Source organism: Schistocerca nitens, chromosome 11, assembly GCF_023898315.1.
Source record: "Schistocerca nitens isolate TAMUIC-IGC-003100 chromosome 11, iqSchNite1.1, whole genome shotgun sequence".
NCBI lineage: Eukaryota > Metazoa > Arthropoda > Insecta > Orthoptera > Acrididae > Schistocerca > Schistocerca nitens.
Window position 1 is genome coordinate 143,503,476 of NC_064624.1, and position 18,621 is coordinate 143,522,096.

An 18,621-nucleotide genomic window follows, 5' to 3' on the forward strand; every position below is an offset into this window, starting at 1 on the left:
GCTGGCATCAAGCGGGGCCTCCGTGCTGGACTGCGTCTGCAGCCACGTCGGCCGCAGGGGGCGCCCTCGCGGTGAGGGAGAGAGAGGTGTTTTCCTGCAGCTGTCAGCGCAGGGTAAGTACTTCCTCGTACATCATAGAGTCAAACGGCGCTATACACGGCGTCGTTTCGAACTTCTGAGAGGCAGCTGGGCTTTTGCATACTGCTACGAGGCAAGACTAAACGTCGCCAGCCTCACAGTGAAGGACCATGTTCATTAGGGGGAAACTACACTTAATGTCAACGTTTAGACGAATGGAATTTGTTCTCCATTTTGCGAATCAGAAGACAACACAAAGTTCGATTTCGCAAGGCTTTAAATTAATGATCTTCAGTTGTTTATTGGATTTAAAAAGTTTTCCAGGTGTATGCGAATAACACGAAGTCAATCGCTGCGAAATGTGATAGACAGGATGCAGGATCCAACTACTCGCCAGATCCTGCATTACCGATGCAAGTTCGTGAAAAGGTTGTGATGTAAGTGCCCTTTATGTATTTCTACAATTTTTACATAATTATGAACGTTGTAGACATTACAGAAGGCATCAATAGCCTAACAATACCGCGACTGAAAACGCCTATAACTACTTAAAGGATAACAAAACTTCTAGAGAATCTATAATAAACTTCAAATTATTTCTGTCTTTGAGCAAGTGCACTGAATTGGAAGCCTGAGCATACGCAGTGATCTGTAGCCGAAAAGTTACTTATCATGAGTGAAAATGACGCATGCCACACAGAAACTAAAGGCATCTGAGCACCAGCTGAAAACTTGAAACTAGATTACGCCGATTACTTGCATAAAATAAGCTGTTTTGGAACATTACTAGTTCACACCATTTTCGTTTTTTTGAGTCATCAGCCTTCTGACTGATTTGATGTGGCCGCCACAAATTTCTTTCCTTGCCAACCACTTCATCTCACAGTAGCACTTACAATCTACATCCTCAATTATTTGCTGGATGTATTCCAATTTCTGTCTTCCTCTGCAATTTTTGCCTTCTGCAGTTCCCTGTAGCACCACGGACGTTGTTTCCTGATGTCTTAAGGGTATACGGAACGCCCTATGCTTACAATGTTAAATTGAGCTAAAAGTTAGGAACATTTTCTCATTTGTTATTTGGACGATACTCTTGATTTTTTCACAGAACGCAGAGATATGTTCTGCTTTTACGCTGTATTATTAATTTTGAAAAAATAATGTATAGTTTTTCAGATATTTTTTTTGTAAATGTTAAAAAAAGTTATACATTTTAACAAGTATTTTAAAATTTACATCCATTAATACAAAATAATTCCACATATCTTTTAATTCAGATATATTAGAAGGTCTTAAGGAACAACTACAGAAAATTTCATCTTTGTACTATAAATAGGCCCTGAGAAAATATACCTTATACACAAAAAAACTAAAGTTATGGGAAATTAGCTTCAAAGTTTTTACTTCAGTACAAGCCTGCTCCATAGCTTGTATCATCAGAATCGTCCAACAGCTTCCTCTTGATGGCTCTGCTATGCTGTCTAGCCATCTTTGAATATACTTTTATGGCATTATCTGAAGACCTGGGCCGTTCCTTGTCCAAACAAAGCATAGCTGCGGCAGTTCGTAGTCGTACACAGAGTCCCAACTTCTACAGAACTTTGCACTTTGTTATATTGCCCTGATTGAATGATGAAACAGCATCATAAACGCCAAAGTGAAGTGTGTTTATACCCACAAACACAATTTTAGGTAGTCTATTCCATATCACATGGTTCACACACTCATTTGTATTTTGAGTCCGGCCATGAAGACATTTCTTTAGTAGACTAATATCTGCGAGGTCTCGGAATATTGGTTTTATTTCATCCATTATGGCAGGTGGCAGGTGATGAGGGTGATTGTATTGTTTCTTAGTTACCTTGCCTCTGTTGTACTTACACCAACTATCGTCTCCTTTCGGACATAGCCCATGTTGGGGATTCGCATTGTTTGAAGCTGAATGAAAAAACAGAGCCCAGACTGCTCTTCTTGTTAATTCTGCATCTGCTGTATTCTGTCTTATTGCTAGACCATAGCACTTCTGAATATGATCTATTGTAGCATCAGTCAGTCTATTTTTCCCATCTAAAGTTTTTCCATCGCTCAATTTCTTGCCTTCATGCTAGCCTTGAGCCTTCGAAGTTTTGATACCATCCTTTTCTGAACATGGCGAACACACTCCAGTTTGGAAATTTTCACATCGTTACCATAGGGTCTCAGTTCCTCAATTTCTTTGAAAGCCTTTGAGTCACCATCTCCAAGATAATTTATGTATCTAACGTTGTACCATTTTACTGAGCGTTGATAAATACTTCTTACACCAGCAACTTCCATACCACCACTTGACCCATAGTAATTTGCCATGCACTCCTCTTCATGTTTAGTTTTCATTTTCTCCTTGCATCTGCAATGCTTGGAAAGTATTGCCACATCAACTACCTTACCAGTGTCCTTACTTGTAGCTGTTACTACACCATTCAGAGATGTGTGGCCTCTCTTCTGCCAGCTTCCATCAAAAGCTATGGACAAGTCTCTGCTATTATTATTTTCAACAACTGCTTCCTCAACAGCATCTTTCATGTTTTCCTGTGCCACATCTTCTACAGCAGAGCCTATTGCAATTATGTGTTTGTTAAATTTTGAAGTTGGAGGAGGGAGGTTCATCACACCACACAACATGGCACCTGCAGCTCTGCACTTTCCTATACACCGTAATCTACAAACCAGTCTAATGTTTATATCGTATAGTTTACCTGTATCTGCAGTAACATGTGAGGAATTGAAGAAAGTAACACTGTCTTTGCAATAACTGCACATCAACTCTAATTCACAAGCAAATCCTACATGTAAGTTTGTTTTCAATGAAACACCACATTTTCCACATTGTTTGCAGCACACATTGTTCTCCAAAACGTCTGATAATAAAGAGACGTTAATTACCTCATATTTTGTAGTCCCAGCATTTAGTTTCTTGTATTCTTCTTCAATTCCAGCTAGTTTTCTTCTTGAAGCACTTTCCGGTGTAGTGGCAGCAGCATCACTAAATGTATGTGTTGAGGTTAGTCGCTACTGGGACATCAGATACTGATGAAGATGAATCAGACGAATTTTTAGTACACTTTACTTTCTTGCGCCAATGTACACGCTTTCTAAATACCTTCAGACTAGGTCTTGGCATGTTGAAGGAAAGAAAACTCAATGACTTCTCCACATACGACTTTCACAACAATGACATGGATGTACTCACAAAGGAAACAATACAAATGGTACAGAATCTATTGTCAACTGTCTAGAAGTGTAGCCAACAGAAAAGCTAACTCTCTTGTGCTCAATTATATCTCAGGCAAGGCTGTCTATATCAGGTATATTTCGCGTCTCATATACGAGGTGCGGAACATCGTGTGTCGAAATTTTTTAAAAAAATTATTTAAAATAGTTCTATTCACGTCATCCAAATATTTTATACATCGTATTAAACGGGAGTCTAAATTTTTCGAAAATGCATTTACCTAAAAATCGATTTTTTCATCGAAAAACTCATTCCGTATACCCTTAATAGATGTCCTATCATCCTGTCCCTTCTCCTTGTCAGTTGTTTTCCACATATTCGCCGCGCGGGGTAGCCACGTTTCGCGCGGTCTTCCCCATCGGAGGTTCGAGTGCTCCCTCGGGCATGGCTGTGTGTGTTGTCCTTAGCGTAAGTTAGTTTAAGTTAGATTAAGCAGTATGTAAGACTAGGGACCGATGACCTCAGTGGTTTGGTTCCATAGGAACTTACCACAAAATTTCCAAGAAAAGTCCCACATATTCCTTTCTTCTCCGATTCTGCACACAACTTTCCATTCCTTACGTTATCACTCCACCTAATTTTCAACATTCATCTGTAGCACCACATCTCAAACGCTTCGATTCTCTTCTGTCCTGGTTTTCCAAAACTCCTTGCTTCACACCCATACAATACTGTGCTCCAAACGTATTCTCAGATATTTCTTCCTCAAATCAAGATCTATATTTGATAGTAGTAGCTTTCTCTTGGCCAGGAATGCTCTTGATGCCGCTGCTACTCAGCTTTTGATGTTCTCGTTGCTCCATCCGTCATTGGTTATTCGATTTACAACACAATTAATATGTTCGTATCACAATGACCAAGACAAGTATACAACGGTATGCACATAAGAAGTTAATGAGGATCCTCAGTGTTGCTTCCCAGCGTCTGGTTACTGTAACACAGAAACAACCTTTGGCAGCATACTATGATGAGAGACTTGTCGTTGCAGGAAGTGAGAGCCCAGTGAGCTGTTTTGGCAGACAGGGAGACCCACACTCACGTAAGAGGACCTTTCTCCTGGCCCTCTGCCAAGTTTTTCTAACGGGATGTCCACACATGAGAATGGCCAGCTCACCATCTTCATTTCGCCAGTCAAATCACTTGACTACTTTCAGAGCCGTTCCACAACGCTCCCTGTTCTCATTCCAGAGGGCACCCAAACTCGCCAACAAATTTCCATTCTGAATGCACCCTTCATCATTATCTGCAATGAGGTCCTCTGAATCTGCGACTCCCATGTTCACCTGTGTCGTCCGTTCGCCCCTTGTCTTCGTCAAGCGCCTTTTGCTACTGTCCAGATATCTGTGTGTCCGTAGCTGGGCAAAACCTGGGCTCGGAAAGCATCCGCCTCACCTAACCTGCCGGGGTGGCCTAGCGGTTCTAGGCGCTACAGTCTGGAACCGCGCGACCGCTATGGTCGCAGGTTCGAATCCTGCCTCGGGCATGGATGACTGTTAGGTTAGTTAGGTTTACGTAGTTCTAAGTACTAGGGGACTGATGACCTCAGATGTTAAGTCCAATAGTGCTCAGAGCCATTTGAACCTCACCTAGTCAGAACAGTGGCGCCCAACTGCCCTCCTGCAGCAGCAATTCCAGTCCACTGCCGGAGGTTGCGGACGAGTTTCACCACTTCTCCGCCTCAGCACAGCTCGACGTCCCATCTGGCTGATACCTTACGACCTATGCCTGTTTCTGTATATGGATAGCTCGTCCAAGTGGTCGTGCTCTGTGCGAACCGATTCAGTGACAGTGGTGAGTACTCAAACTGTCTGTCTAACATCGACGACTGTCTCACAGCCGCGCGGGATAGCCGTGCTGTCTCGGGAGCCTTGCCACGGTTTGCGCTGCTACTCCCGTCGGAGGTTCGAGTCCTCTCTCGGGCCTGAGCGTGTGTGTTGTCCTTACCCTAAGTTAGTTTAAGTTATATTAAGCAATGTGTAAGCCTAGGGACCGATGACCTTAGCAGTTTAGTCCCATAGGAACTTACCACAAATTTCAAATTACTGTCTCGTATTTGTTGCGTACCATGTTGGAAAGTCGAGGTACTTTGAATACAATGATCGCCTTAATACCAGCGAGATTCTCAAAAATATTGGTCATGAGGAATTCGAGTAGCACTTTTTACACAAGGTATTCTGAGAGCTAATGTTCAAGGCAATCAAGTGGAGGATTTATTAACTCGTGAAGAACATATATCATACAAAATATTATTAAGACGTGTAGTAATACATGTGGTCCCACGACTCAAGACGGATAAAGAATCATACAACATGTGTAGAAGTAACCGAAGGGAAGTGTGCTGTAACCATTACAGATCATATTGTATGTTAATTGCCTACTATACAATGCTAACAATAATCTCAGAAATTTCTCAGGTGACTAAATTGTACCTTGAAAAGCTCCACATATACCCACTCACAAATTTACATGATTTAGAACTCATACAGACATTCGCAGGTTTCTTTAAAGGTTCATAAATACGAAACTTTGCACCCCACCTATTGGAATCAGTGAAATTGTACAAACAGTTTGTGGAGACAGGAAATGGAAGAATCAGATACGGTCAATCGTAGTTAAAGCAGGTGGTAGACGACAGGTTATCAGTAGGACACTAGCGAAATTCAGTCAGTCTGGCATCCAAAATGCTCGTGGGGCCCATTCTAGAATATTACTGTGGGCACCACAGCAGACAGCACGACGAGAGGATTTAGGAAGTGTACAGAGAGATACGATGGGAGTCAGGTTTGCCTGTGTTTTGCGAAAGTGTCACAGGAGTGCTGTAAAGCCTAAAGTGGTTGGGGCTTGGAGATAGGGGTCAGCTTTTTCAACAACGAATATTAAGTATGCAATCAGCCACCCACGCATTGCTGTGCTTGGGACCATGAAGACGGGATTAGATAAATTACTATGCACACAGAGTAATTTGAGGTGACACTCTTTCCGAGAACCTGATGCAAATGGAGGGACAATAATCTCTCGTGTATTCTACAATATAAAGTACCTAGTACCAAGAACGTCACAGTGGTTGCTAAATTATGAATGCAGAGACACACTTCTGGCCATAACAACTGTTTTATGAATGTGTGATGTCTGAAGCAACAGACATCATGCAGAATCCGCAGTTGTGATGAATATTATGTAAATTGAAGGTGGAGTCGGGTGAAAGGAAATGCAAGAACAGACAACAGGGATCCAGATAACTGATTTGTCGCGACGGGCTATGGATCCACGACCTTGGGTGCAGACGCACATCTGCGTTCGATCTCTAGAGGGAATCTAAAATCAGTGAGTGTGGAGGACATGTGTGAGACTGCAAGTAGGTGGCGCCTGGGTCGGCCGGGGAGCACGCCGGGGATAGTCCGCGCGTTTGCGACAAACGATCTGCCTGGGTGGCGCAGTGGTTAATGCAACCGTCTAGTAAGCAGAAGATCCCTGGTTCGAGTCCTTGTTCGCCTGGTCCGACACACATTTTGACTCTTCGCCGCTCATTCCGTATAAAGTCCTGATGCAGCTGATGGTATTAGTTTCTTTCCCTTCCTTCCCTCTCTCCCACCTGCACCTTCAATTTACGTAACATTACCACTGTAACACAAGCCCAGACGCGATGGACAACATCTGGCCTTGAATTATTTGCTTGAAAGATAATGTTAACAAGCTCTTAAAAACAGTGGCCAGCCACCGAACTTGACAAATCGGAAATATGGGCGGCTGCTGTCCACCTTACCGACTAGGGACTACGTACAAAATAGCACCCCATACAATGCTGCCAGCTGCTGCCCATGCATGGCAACGACAAATGCAGCGTGGCCCCCTATGCTCTCCTTGGAGCCTCAACACATTGACACATCCATCGCGATGCTGCAATGAGAATGGCGACTATCCTGAATGATAGTGTGAGATGCCCTGTTTTCGGGTATCTAAGAAAATCTAAGGATATGGTTGGTTAAAAATCAGCTGAAAGTTTCCAAAAATTACGGATTCATGTCCGACATAACATATTTTGGTTATATACATCCGTTTATAGTAAAACTCAGCAGATTAGATTTAAAAATTTATGTCAAAGAAGTTTTTCATTTGGAAGTGTGTACTAAAAGGATGAGCAATTTCAAATTCTCTGTCTCTTGATTCTAAATTCCATACCTATAGAAATATCGTTTTATTACAAAAAGTACAAAAAGTAATATTGAGATATTCCAGTTCGATTACAATAATGATACTCTTATAACTAAATTTATAGTTTCCACATTTGTGCATCTTCCATCCAGGTTTCTCAGTCCAAGTACACAGCTCATGTACCAAACAGAAACATTCTAAACATCTTACCCAATCTTCCCCTGATTTATCTTTATGGTATGAGACAGAATAATAGAGGCAGTCCTCATGTGCGCTGTCTTTGTCGTCTGTCAAGAGGAGGGAAACAGAATCCTTAGCAAATGATGACTCATATGTCCATTTTATTTCCTCCCCCCCCCCCAACTCATTATAGGCACCTTTGTGTTGTTCTGGCTGACCTTTTGGGTGCTTTAGTGCTTTTACCTTTTAGAATATTGTCCTACTTCTTATAAAATTGCTGTGTTGCGTTTTAGCTTGTCTTGAGTTGACGACTATTCCTAAAGCACATTTTCCGTCTACCCTAGAGCCCAGTTTCTCTTCCGAGTTTCCTCACTTTACATAATCTAAAAGCGTAAATTTTGCCACCTGAAACACTTTGGACGCTTTTAAGAAACCCAATTCATTGCCTTCCTCATATCTTCATCTGTCCAGCCATCTCCTGAAAAGAAATAGAATGCGAAATCTATAAAGAGGCACATTTGTCAGATGGTCGAAATTGTCACCCTAACAGTATCCGAAATTAGGTACCTTTACCTCTTGACAAACATGGTTGACCTATCGAAACATGTAATGAATTACTGCATTCGAAACCTACTCACAGGTTTCGATCATATATCACCAATAAATAAGACTAGAAAATCAACTTACCATGCGATTGAGTTGCTTACATTAAAAAACCATACTAAACTCTGCCCGAATAGGCCATGAAGACCCAACGGTACCGACCGGACGCCGTGTCATCCTGAGCCCACAGGCATCACTGGATGAGGATATGGAGGGGCATGTGGTCAGCACACCGCTCTCCCAGCCGTATATCACTTTACAAGACCGTAGTCGCTACTTCTCGATCAAGTACCTCCTTTAGTTTGCCTCACCAGGGCTGAGTCTGCCCGGCTTGCCAACAGCACTTGGCAGATCGGATGGTCACCCATCCAAATGCTAGCCCAGCCTGACGGCACTTAACTTCGATGATGTGATGGGAACCGGTGTTACCACCACGCGCAAGGCTGTTGGCTGTTTCTTACACTGTGTCTACAAAATATTACATTCAAATGTAAGATATTAAGAAAAAAATCAGCTATAAGCACAGAACGTGGCTGATATGCTTGGCAGTTAGCAGGATAGTAAAATGGTGGCAGTGCATGGATTTCATCTAGTTTCCGCTTTGAGAGCACTGTCCAAAGAGAAAATAGCCAATCACCTGGTATTGGGCCACCATCAGAAAACAGGGCACCCTACCCTATGGTGTTACCCCAGTGTACAGCTTCGACATTGGACTCACCAACGTCATCGCACCTCTCATTGCGTCCACGTCCAGGTGAGCCGCCACCACGGTCACAGTGGTGATAGCCAGCTGAAGTGCTAATGTACTGCTCGTGGAAGCATGTAGTGCACTTCATGCCTTGTTGATGTTTGTCCATTGCCCCTCTCGTGTTGTTGCAGTTTCATTGGATGGTGTTGTTGATGTAGAGGCAGGTAATTAAAGCCCTGGCTCAAAATGGCTCTGAGCACTATGGGACTTAACTACTGTGGTCATCAGTCCCCTAGAACTTAGAACTACTTAAACCTAACTAACCTAAGGACATCACACACATCCATGCCCGAGGCAGGACTCGAACCTGCGACTGTAGCGGTCACGCGGTTCCAGACTGTAGCGCCTATAACCGCACGGCCACTCCGGCCGGCAATTAAAGCCCTGTCTGAGCAGGGTGCAGCCCTCAAGATGACCGGAAAACGTTTTACAGGAAGTCACTGGACGTTGCAACTGTGCAGGACCTCGACACGCATCGCGGTGCCGGTTGTGGCGCGCCTGGCACAGAGCAGCTGGAGTCACGGACCACCGTCGCCTGCAGAGGGAGACCAGCAGCCCAGAGACGAGGAGGGGCGCGGCGGCGCCCTGGCGGTGGTTCGCAGCACCACCTGGACCTCTGGCAGGGGACTCAGCGGTGGCTTCGCGTGCCTTGTCGCTGCCGACTGCACCAACCCCTGCTCCGTGCACGGTATGTACACCACTGAAGGCTACAACCACTGATTATACATCTGATTCTCCTCTCCACTTGTTACATTCGCTCTGTCTGCTGCCACTTGTCCTGTTTCCTTAGACTAAGCATAAGTGACAACACATCGGCCAGCCACTAGGAGACAGCAGGCTATGACGGCGTAAACACCGCATCTAGCTTCGTAAATGTCCTCTATTAACGAGGAACAGAGTAATATGGTTCAGGTATAACCCAGCTGAAGCCACACACTAATGATCAGATCCTGCAGGGCCACCAGTCTTCGGAGATGTTGATTGCTATGTTTCAGCCGCTGTTCCATATACACTGCCGGAGGAAAACTGTACACTATCGTCAAGGGCTGTGTAAGAGTCTTCCTGGAGCCACTCTGCGGCAATTCCAGAAGTGTGGGGTGTCGCATTGTCCTGCTGGAATTGCCGAAATCCGTCGGAATGCACAATGGACATGAATGGATGCAGGTGATCAGACAGGATCACCAGTGAGAGCCTTATATAGACGTATCAGTGGTCCCATATCACTCCAACTGCACATGCCCCACACCGTTACAGAGCCGCCAGCAGCTTGAACCGTCCCCTGTTGACATGCAGGGTCCATGGATTCATGAGGTTGTCTCCATGCCCGTACACGCCCATCCACTCGATACAATTTTAAACGAGACTCGTCGACCAGGTAACATGTTTTCAGTCATCAACAATCCAATGTCCGTGTTGACGGCCCAATCGAGGCATAAAGCTTTGTGTCGTGGGGTCATCAAGGGTACACGAGTGGACCTTCCGCTCTGGAAGCCCATAACTATGATGTTTTGCTGACTGGTTCGCACGCTGATACTTGTTGATGGCCTAGCGAAGAAATCTGCAGAAATTTGCAGAAACGTTGCATTTCTCGCACATTGAATGATTCTCTTCAGTCATCGTTGGTCTTCTATGCTTTCGTATGGCATCATATTCTGGGGTAACTCATCATTGAGTAAAAGAGTGTTCATTGCACAAAAGCGTGTATCAGAATAATTGCTGGAGCTCATCCAAGATCATCCTGCAAACACTTATTTAAAGAGCTAGAGATCTTCACTGTACCCTCACTATATATATATATATATATATATATATATATATATATATATATATATATATATATATATACTTATGAAATTTGTTATTAACAGTGCAAACGAATTCAAAAGTAATAGCAGTGTACATGGCTACAACACTAGGAGAAAGGATGATCTTCACTACTCAAGGTTATATCTAACTTTGGCTCAGAAGGGGGTAATTATGCTGCCACAAAAGTCTTTGGTCATTTACCTAACAGCATCAAAAGTCTGACATAGTATTTAAAAGGAAATTAAAAGAATTTCTTAATGGCAACTTCTTCTACTCATTAGATGAATTTTGGGATATAGTAGGTGCGTAATTTCCCCAACACACACAAAAAAAATTAAAAATATTAAGTTCAAATGGTTCAAATGGCTCTGAGCACTATGGGACTTAACTTCTAAGGTCATCAGTCCCCTAGAACTTAGAACTACTTAAACCTAACTAACCTAAGGACATCACACACATCCATGCCCGAGGCAGGATTCGAACCTGCGACCGTAGAGGTCGTGCGGTTCCAGACTGTAGCGCCTTTAACCGCATGGCCACCCCGGCTGGCAAAATATTAAGTGTCATCTAATATGTTGTGCGATGTAATATCTTGTACAGACACATTTTATTAACCTGACACGTTCCACATCAGTACAAAGTGTTGTATTCATGATCTATGGAACAAGTACAAATCTAATATAATCTAATCTAATATAGATGAGGTTTTAATGGTGTTTTCTGAGAATTGTTTGGTGATTCTCTGAAGATGATCTCACCACAGATTTTGAGAATCCATGCTACATTCATTTCTGTAAAACAAACAGATGTAGCACATGAACAGGAGTCAGTAAACAGTGCAGAATGCTGCAGTTCTTTGAGTGTAGATACTGACGAAAATTAGAACTGGAGGAAGATGCTGCTCAAGAAACTGAGTTGAGCTTCATTTACTCTTCGTATAATTATGGTTTTGGAAACAAACGAATCAAACTCTTGACAAATTTTACACATTTTCACTAAAAAAATTCTTACAGAATAATTGTCTGGGGTAGCTTATCACTTAGAAAGAAAATATTACACAAAAGCGAGGAGTAAGATCTGTGCAGATAGTCACGCAAGCTAACACGCCGTTTCTGGGATTTGGGGAGCTGAGCCTGACACCAGAGAGAATCCGCCCGCGCGTTAACGATTTAGGCTGGAAGGCTGGCGAGCTGGCCGGACTGGGCATGGGTTTTAGGTGGTTTCCCACGTCCCGCTAGGTTCGATACGTAGGAACTGTACAAGTCAGGTAAATTTTTCGAATCATCTGACATCTGGCTAAGTGAATTCCAGGCTGGTTACCACGTTACATGCTACATTGACATTTAGTACACGTTTTCACACTTCCACATAGGATTTACTCTACAGCTAGACAAATGGTGTACACTGATTCCGTATTGTTGACTGTAAATGTGTATTCTTGAACCCACAGTCTAACCACCTGTTCGGCCGAGGTCTGTAACGCACGCTTGTGCAGTGGCTCTATACTCGGAGCTAAACTGGTTAGAGCCCCAGTGATGGAAAAAATTTCCACTGCCAGTACTTGGCCGTCAAGGGGAGGAGAGGTGGTGACGTAATGTTGCTGGTCACCAGACTTGGCGCCAACGCCCTGGTTTAACTGCCAGGCCTCTCTGCAGTGCCTCATGATGTGAGGGCGTGCGACACTGTCGATGGCGACCCGTCTGTTGGATGGGGACGTTAAGCTCTGCGGCCCACATGGTGCTGTTCGGAAGTGGTCGGTTATGTGCCGGGAATGGCTCCCTTATTTCACCATCATCATAATCATCATAGTCATATTCATCATCACACAATACAAGCATTACGCTACACTACACTACACACACACACACACACACACACACACACACACACACACACACACACACACACAGAATGTATATGTAGTATTACACCAAGTTGGTTTAATGGAGCGTGTCAGAAATAAACAAACAAAAACCAACACAGCATAAGCGAGCAGTAAGGATAATGTGTGGTGGTTACCCATGATCGTCATGTAGGTGTGTCGTTTTCAAGGAGTTAGGCATCTTAATTGCACTATGACGACACATATATTCGCTAATGGAATTTGTTATAAACAATGCATCACATTTTCAGAAGAAGTGTGGCTTGCATACTTTCACCACGGAGATATCAACAGTAGGTTCTCCATAGCTGTTTTCTTTCAGGCTGCGGCCGACGTGCCAGCAGACGCAGTCCAACACGGAGGCCCCGTTCGTTGCCAGCAGAGCCAGCGGCGACGCAGCTACGCCCGTTGGACGCGTCGTCGGCTGTCGAGGCTGACTGAGGTGGCAACACACGCAGCGCGCGTCGCACGGAGAACAGTCCCAGTACAGCGACGAGCGTAGCGGAAGTCTTTCCGCAGGATGAATAAACCACCGGATCTCAGCCTCATTCATTTTTCCTTTCAGAATGACCTGCTGCCAACACACAGTCGTAACAGAAAATTATTCGTTACTTTTATGTGTACTTATACTCTACGCTTTCAGAACGACAACGACTTCAACTAAAAGTTTTGTGGACCATGTCCAGAAATTCTGGTTTACTATTCCGATACCAAAATCGTCAGGCCAGCCCTTCCTTCGCATGAGCCGAAGGATTAGGACCACTGCCCAGCGCGAGACAGAATGCCAGCAGGAGGGGCTGTGGGAACGTGACGCGCTAAGGAGTGTGCAGAGTCGCGGCAGAGAAGAATGTGGAGTAATTCTAGAAATGGCCAGGGCTGCAAAGTGGCAAGACAGTTGACACATGCGACTCTGACAAAGCACAGAGTGTTATTAGCCGATGCATCGGAATGAAACTGGTTGGAGGACAGAGAAACCACAGGAAGGAGACAAGGTGTCGGTAGGGGACGCCTTTTCGCAGGTTGTGGAGGTCAAAACCTTGCCCGCTCTGTAGTGCAGGATTGGCGGTGATCTGTGGCCAACCTGACGGCAGAGCACAACCCTGGTGCTGACGACCCTTACCTGTTACCGTGGTGGCACGACGAGATCGTCAGCTGCGACTGCAGAGAGTACACCGAGTTTGAACAGTAGATCAATGGAGACCCGTCTCCAGATAAACAGATTTGTTTGATACACCAGATCGGTGGTCGTGTTGCTGATACGCCATCATCGACGCGAGCAGCTGCAGCAGACCCCAGACGTGAGTCGGTGGGGAAAGTGTTATGCTGTGTGGGACATCCATCTGGGCGTCCTCGAGACCTGTGGCAGTGTTTCAAGGCATCATCAAAGCTGTTTACTTGGGCAACATTACTGCAGACCACCAGCACCCACTCATGAGTGGTGTTTCGTTAACACCAATACCATCTTCCAGCCGAACAACTGTCTATGCACAATGCTGAAATTGTCCTATAGTGATTTCTCTGCTCTCATCCCGATGCTTCGCATCTCTGAAGCTATTGGGTCTCAGGCCAACCCCCACAAATAACTGGCCCATAATTTACAGTTATTGCGTGACCTGTGCGCATATGTCTGCTGCTGTACACCTCCGTAAACCCACCGTGGGTTTGTCGAAAACATGCCATCCTGAATGCCGGCTGTATTGCATTCCACAGATCGACCAACACGCCATGTGTCTCATACATTTACACATGGTCAAAATATTTGATCGGCTTGCTTACGATTTCGTGGGATTTGGATTCTATAACACCAACACTTCATGCTACTCATCATTTTCACTAGTTCATAAATAATGTTTTATTTCTATTTTCCACATAATTTGTTAATATTCACGTTAACTTGTAATTTAGCATTTAATATGTACATTTTCTGTATGTGAACTGTGACATATTGTATAGTGTATATATTATTCGTCCGTTTTGTTACAGTCCTAGATACATTTTTTTTCTCAAACTGAATGAATAGATGCGAGTTGTTGTTTTTTTTAGTTGTACGATACCATTTTTGTTTTCATTTGTGCAGTACCTCATTTTTTGCACATGAACATGGGTTTTCATTGTACTCATCCAGTATCTCTGGTTTTTATCCTATGTCCCATTTATAAGAATATTCGGTATGCTTTCTATGTAAAAGTATGGGCAGCCTAGAAATACAGCAAAGCTGGTAATATTAACGAACGAAAATGAATGAGATGTGACATCTCGTAAACTGAAAACAATTTAATGAAATAAATTATTGCAAGAACTCTAATTTCGTTGAGACCATCACAAAATCACAGAGAATATTTTGTTTTAGTGACTGAAGATATACACTGAAGAGCCAAAGAAACTTGTACACCCGACAAATACATCGTGTAGGGCCCCCGCGAGCACACACAAGTGCGGCAGCAAGGCGTGGCATGGCCTAGACTAATGTGAGGAGTAGTGGTGGAGGGAACTCAAATCATGAATCCTGCAGCGCAGTCGATAAATCCGTAAGAATACGAGGGGAGGGGGGGGGGGGGGGAGATCTCTTCTGAACAGCACGTTGCAAGGCATCCCAGATATGCTCAATAATGTTCGTGTCTGGGTAGTCTGGTGGCCAGCGGAACTGTCCAAAGTCAGAAGAGTGTTCCTGAAGCCACTCTGTAGCAATTCTGGATGTGTAAGATGTCACATTGTCCTGTTGGAATTGCCCAGGAATGCACAATGGCCATGAATGGATGCAGGTGATCATTCAGGACGCTTGCATATGTGTCACCTGCCAGAGTCGTATCTAGACGTGTCAGGGGTCCCATATCACTCCAGCTGGACACGCTCTAAACAATTACAGAACCTTCACCACCTTTAACAGTCCTCTGCTGGCATGCAGAGTCCATGAATTGATGAGGTGGTCACCATACCCGTACACGTCCATCCGCTCGATACAATCTGAAACGGGACTCATCCGATTAGGCAACACGTTTCCAGTCATCAACAGTCCAACGTCGGAGTTGAAGGGCCCAGGTGAGGTGTAAAGCTTTGTGTTGTGAAGTGGAAAAGGGTACAAGAGCGGGCCTTCGGCTCCGAAAGCCCGTATCGATGATGTTTCGTTGAATGTTTCGCACGCTGACACTTGTTGATCGTCCAGCACTGAAATCTGCAGCAGTTGGCGGAAGGGTTACACTTCTGTCACTCTGAATTATTATCTTGAGTCGTCGTTGGTCCCGTTCTTGCAGGATCTTTTAGCGGCCCCAGGGATGTCGGAGATTTGATATTTTACCGGATTCGTGACATTCACGGTACACTCGTGAAATGGTCGTACGGCAGAATCCCCGCCTCATCGCTACCTCGGGGATGCTTTGTACCATCGCTCGTGCACCGACTATAACACCACGTTGAGACTCATTTGAACCTTGATAACCTGCCACTGTATCAGCAGTAACCGATCTAACAACTGCGTCAAAACTTGAGTTATACAGGCGTTCCCGACCGCAGCGCCGTATTCTGCCGGTTTACAAACAAATACCTCTGTATTTGAATACGCTAGCGCATACCGGTTTCTTTGGCGCTTCAGTGTATATTGGTATAGGGGGAAACATTGTTCTCCGAAATATGTTACGAGATTATTAATTTATACACTGCACACGTTGGATTCACAAATTATACAGCGAAGTATGTTATACTATATACTACGTTATACAGGGCTATACTATTCGATAAAACCGTTGGAATAGACTGTTCAACGTGGATGACCTATAACTGTGAAGTGAAACTACATAATATATTTATATTTCAAATCACAATCCCAGTAGTTATTGGTAACTATCTTATAGATTTAATAAAGCATCCAACATCTGACCACAGAAAAGTTTTAAATATTTCTTGGCTAAAAAACATGGCATTACCAGCTGGAGACGATTACAGAATGGATCGCTGCTCGATCCCTGAACAGCTCTTTTTAGGTTGTAAGGTGGTCATGTCATTTTGAGTTTTTTGTGTTGTCGATGTGCATGCCAGAGAGAGAGAGAGCATGTTACGTTACTGTTAAGCAATCTGTGCTCCTGTCGTGGTGCGGTCTTTGCCTCTGCGCAGTCTGATTCATTCTTAGTTGAAGTGTGGTAGTTGATGGACGTGTTCAGTGGTGCTGCGTCGACTTGTGATGGAGTCTGTTAGATGAAGGAAGAACGATTGTAAAGGACAGCAAGGGTGAATATGATGTATATGTTGGTAAATCATTGTTCACTTTGTTAAGCATGGTACTGTTCAGACCAATGTTATGTGTACAGACGACGCGAGATTTTACTCTATCTTTTTGAATAAACACTTCTCTAAAATCGTTTCTTGGAACATCATTTCATAAGAACAGTTACTCTCCCCACCCCACTGCTTATCATTATGCATTACCACGTGAAACAGATCGAATATATATTTAGAAACAGAAATCTAGCTTAGCCGTTGCCTGCTTTCTTTTTGCTGTTGGGCGTTCGAGAAATCTGCAATAATATTTTCAAGACGCAAGGTAAGTGGAAATTTTGATTGGGGCCACATAATTGGTTCAAATATCTCTGAGCACTATGGGTCTTAACTTCTAAGGTCATCAGTCCCCTAGAACTTAGAACTACGTAAACCTAACTAACCTACGGACATCACACACACCCATGCCCGAGGCAGGATTCGAACCTGCGACCGTAGCGGTCGCGCGGTTCCAGACTATAGCGCCTAGAACCGCTCGGCCATACCGGCCGGCGCGACATAATGGTTTTACTTAAGTTGGGCGTTTAATATAAAGAGAAGTTGTATTCAGATCAGTTCAGTTCAAATTAGGCTCTGTTTAGTCAAGGGTTAGCATACGAGTTATGTTGGATAACAGTTTGTGAGTACATAGTTTTCGTAACATGCAGATTTTTAAAGAGTGGGGGGTAAATGTGGGCTAAATTTCATACGACACAATATTGTGGGGAGGATACATACGGCGATCTTGGTGCCAGGTTAGTTAGTTGATTCTCTTGGTAATATGTAGTCAGATAATGTTGATTTTGTCGAAAGTAAGAGATGCCGCTGCGCTAATTTTACTAATGTTGCACTTCTTCTTCAGGCAATGACTTTAAAATCATGTGTCCAATTTTTGAAATTTTATGTCGTGTGACGCTTATTGATTACTCTATTACATAAACTGTCGGCATAATAGTACACGTTCTGTGTGAATTTGATTCATTGTTCGGTATTGGCGTGGACAGTAGTAAAGTTTTATTTTTGTTTGCTTGGTCACTGTAGGAATTTTGTTTTTCCTAAAAATCAGTATTTCATCATGTTTGGTACAACAGAAAACAATATCAAAATCCGTCGTAGCACAAGTGAACAGGGTGTTGCTAAATAACGATTTAGTACAGGATGAAATGAACTACTTTGAGCAATTTGCAAATACCATTAGTTTACGTCAGACTCCAGCAAATTGCGCGGATCCACAATTATTAACCAATTTATCAAACAATAATGAAACAGAACAAGCGATATGTAGTGAAAACGCAAATTAAGAAGTTGAGTTGGTCGGCGATAAGTCGCCACAGTCTAGCGAAGGCTTAGAAATGTCACCACAGTCGCGGGAATTTTACAATAACTGGTAACAGACATGTCAGAATCAGGGTTTGCTTAATGCCTTTTCAACGAACACAATAGGCAATGACGCCAATGTGACCGGTGAGCCAGTCCTTAAAAGAATTTTTGGAAGTCAGTAATGCAAGCACAGCTGACAAAATTTACAGTATTTTCTGGATTTCTATTACGTCTGGCTGAGGAGCAGGGTTACAGTAGCGCAGGGGGCGTGGAAGTACCTCCCCTCCTCCCCCTCCTCTTCCATACACCCCTGACACGTGGCCAGATGCAACG

The 18,621-nt window shown here is 43.8% G+C and overlaps 1 protein-coding gene and 1 long non-coding RNA gene across 2 annotated transcripts in view; one reads left to right on the forward strand and one right to left on the reverse strand.

Annotated features, from left to right (window-relative positions):
- LOC126213515 (poly [ADP-ribose] polymerase tankyrase-1-like) overlaps nucleotides 1-18,621 on the reverse strand; it is a 586,304-nt gene that overhangs the window by 319,845 nt on the left and 247,838 nt on the right. The gene's annotated exons all lie outside the window — the stretch shown is intronic.
- Nucleotides 30-17,071, forward strand: LOC126213517 (uncharacterized). Its single transcript, XR_007541209.1, has 3 exons — nucleotides 30-113; nucleotides 9,494-9,720; nucleotides 13,043-17,071. It is a non-coding gene; the product is annotated as an uncharacterized LOC126213517 (long non-coding RNA).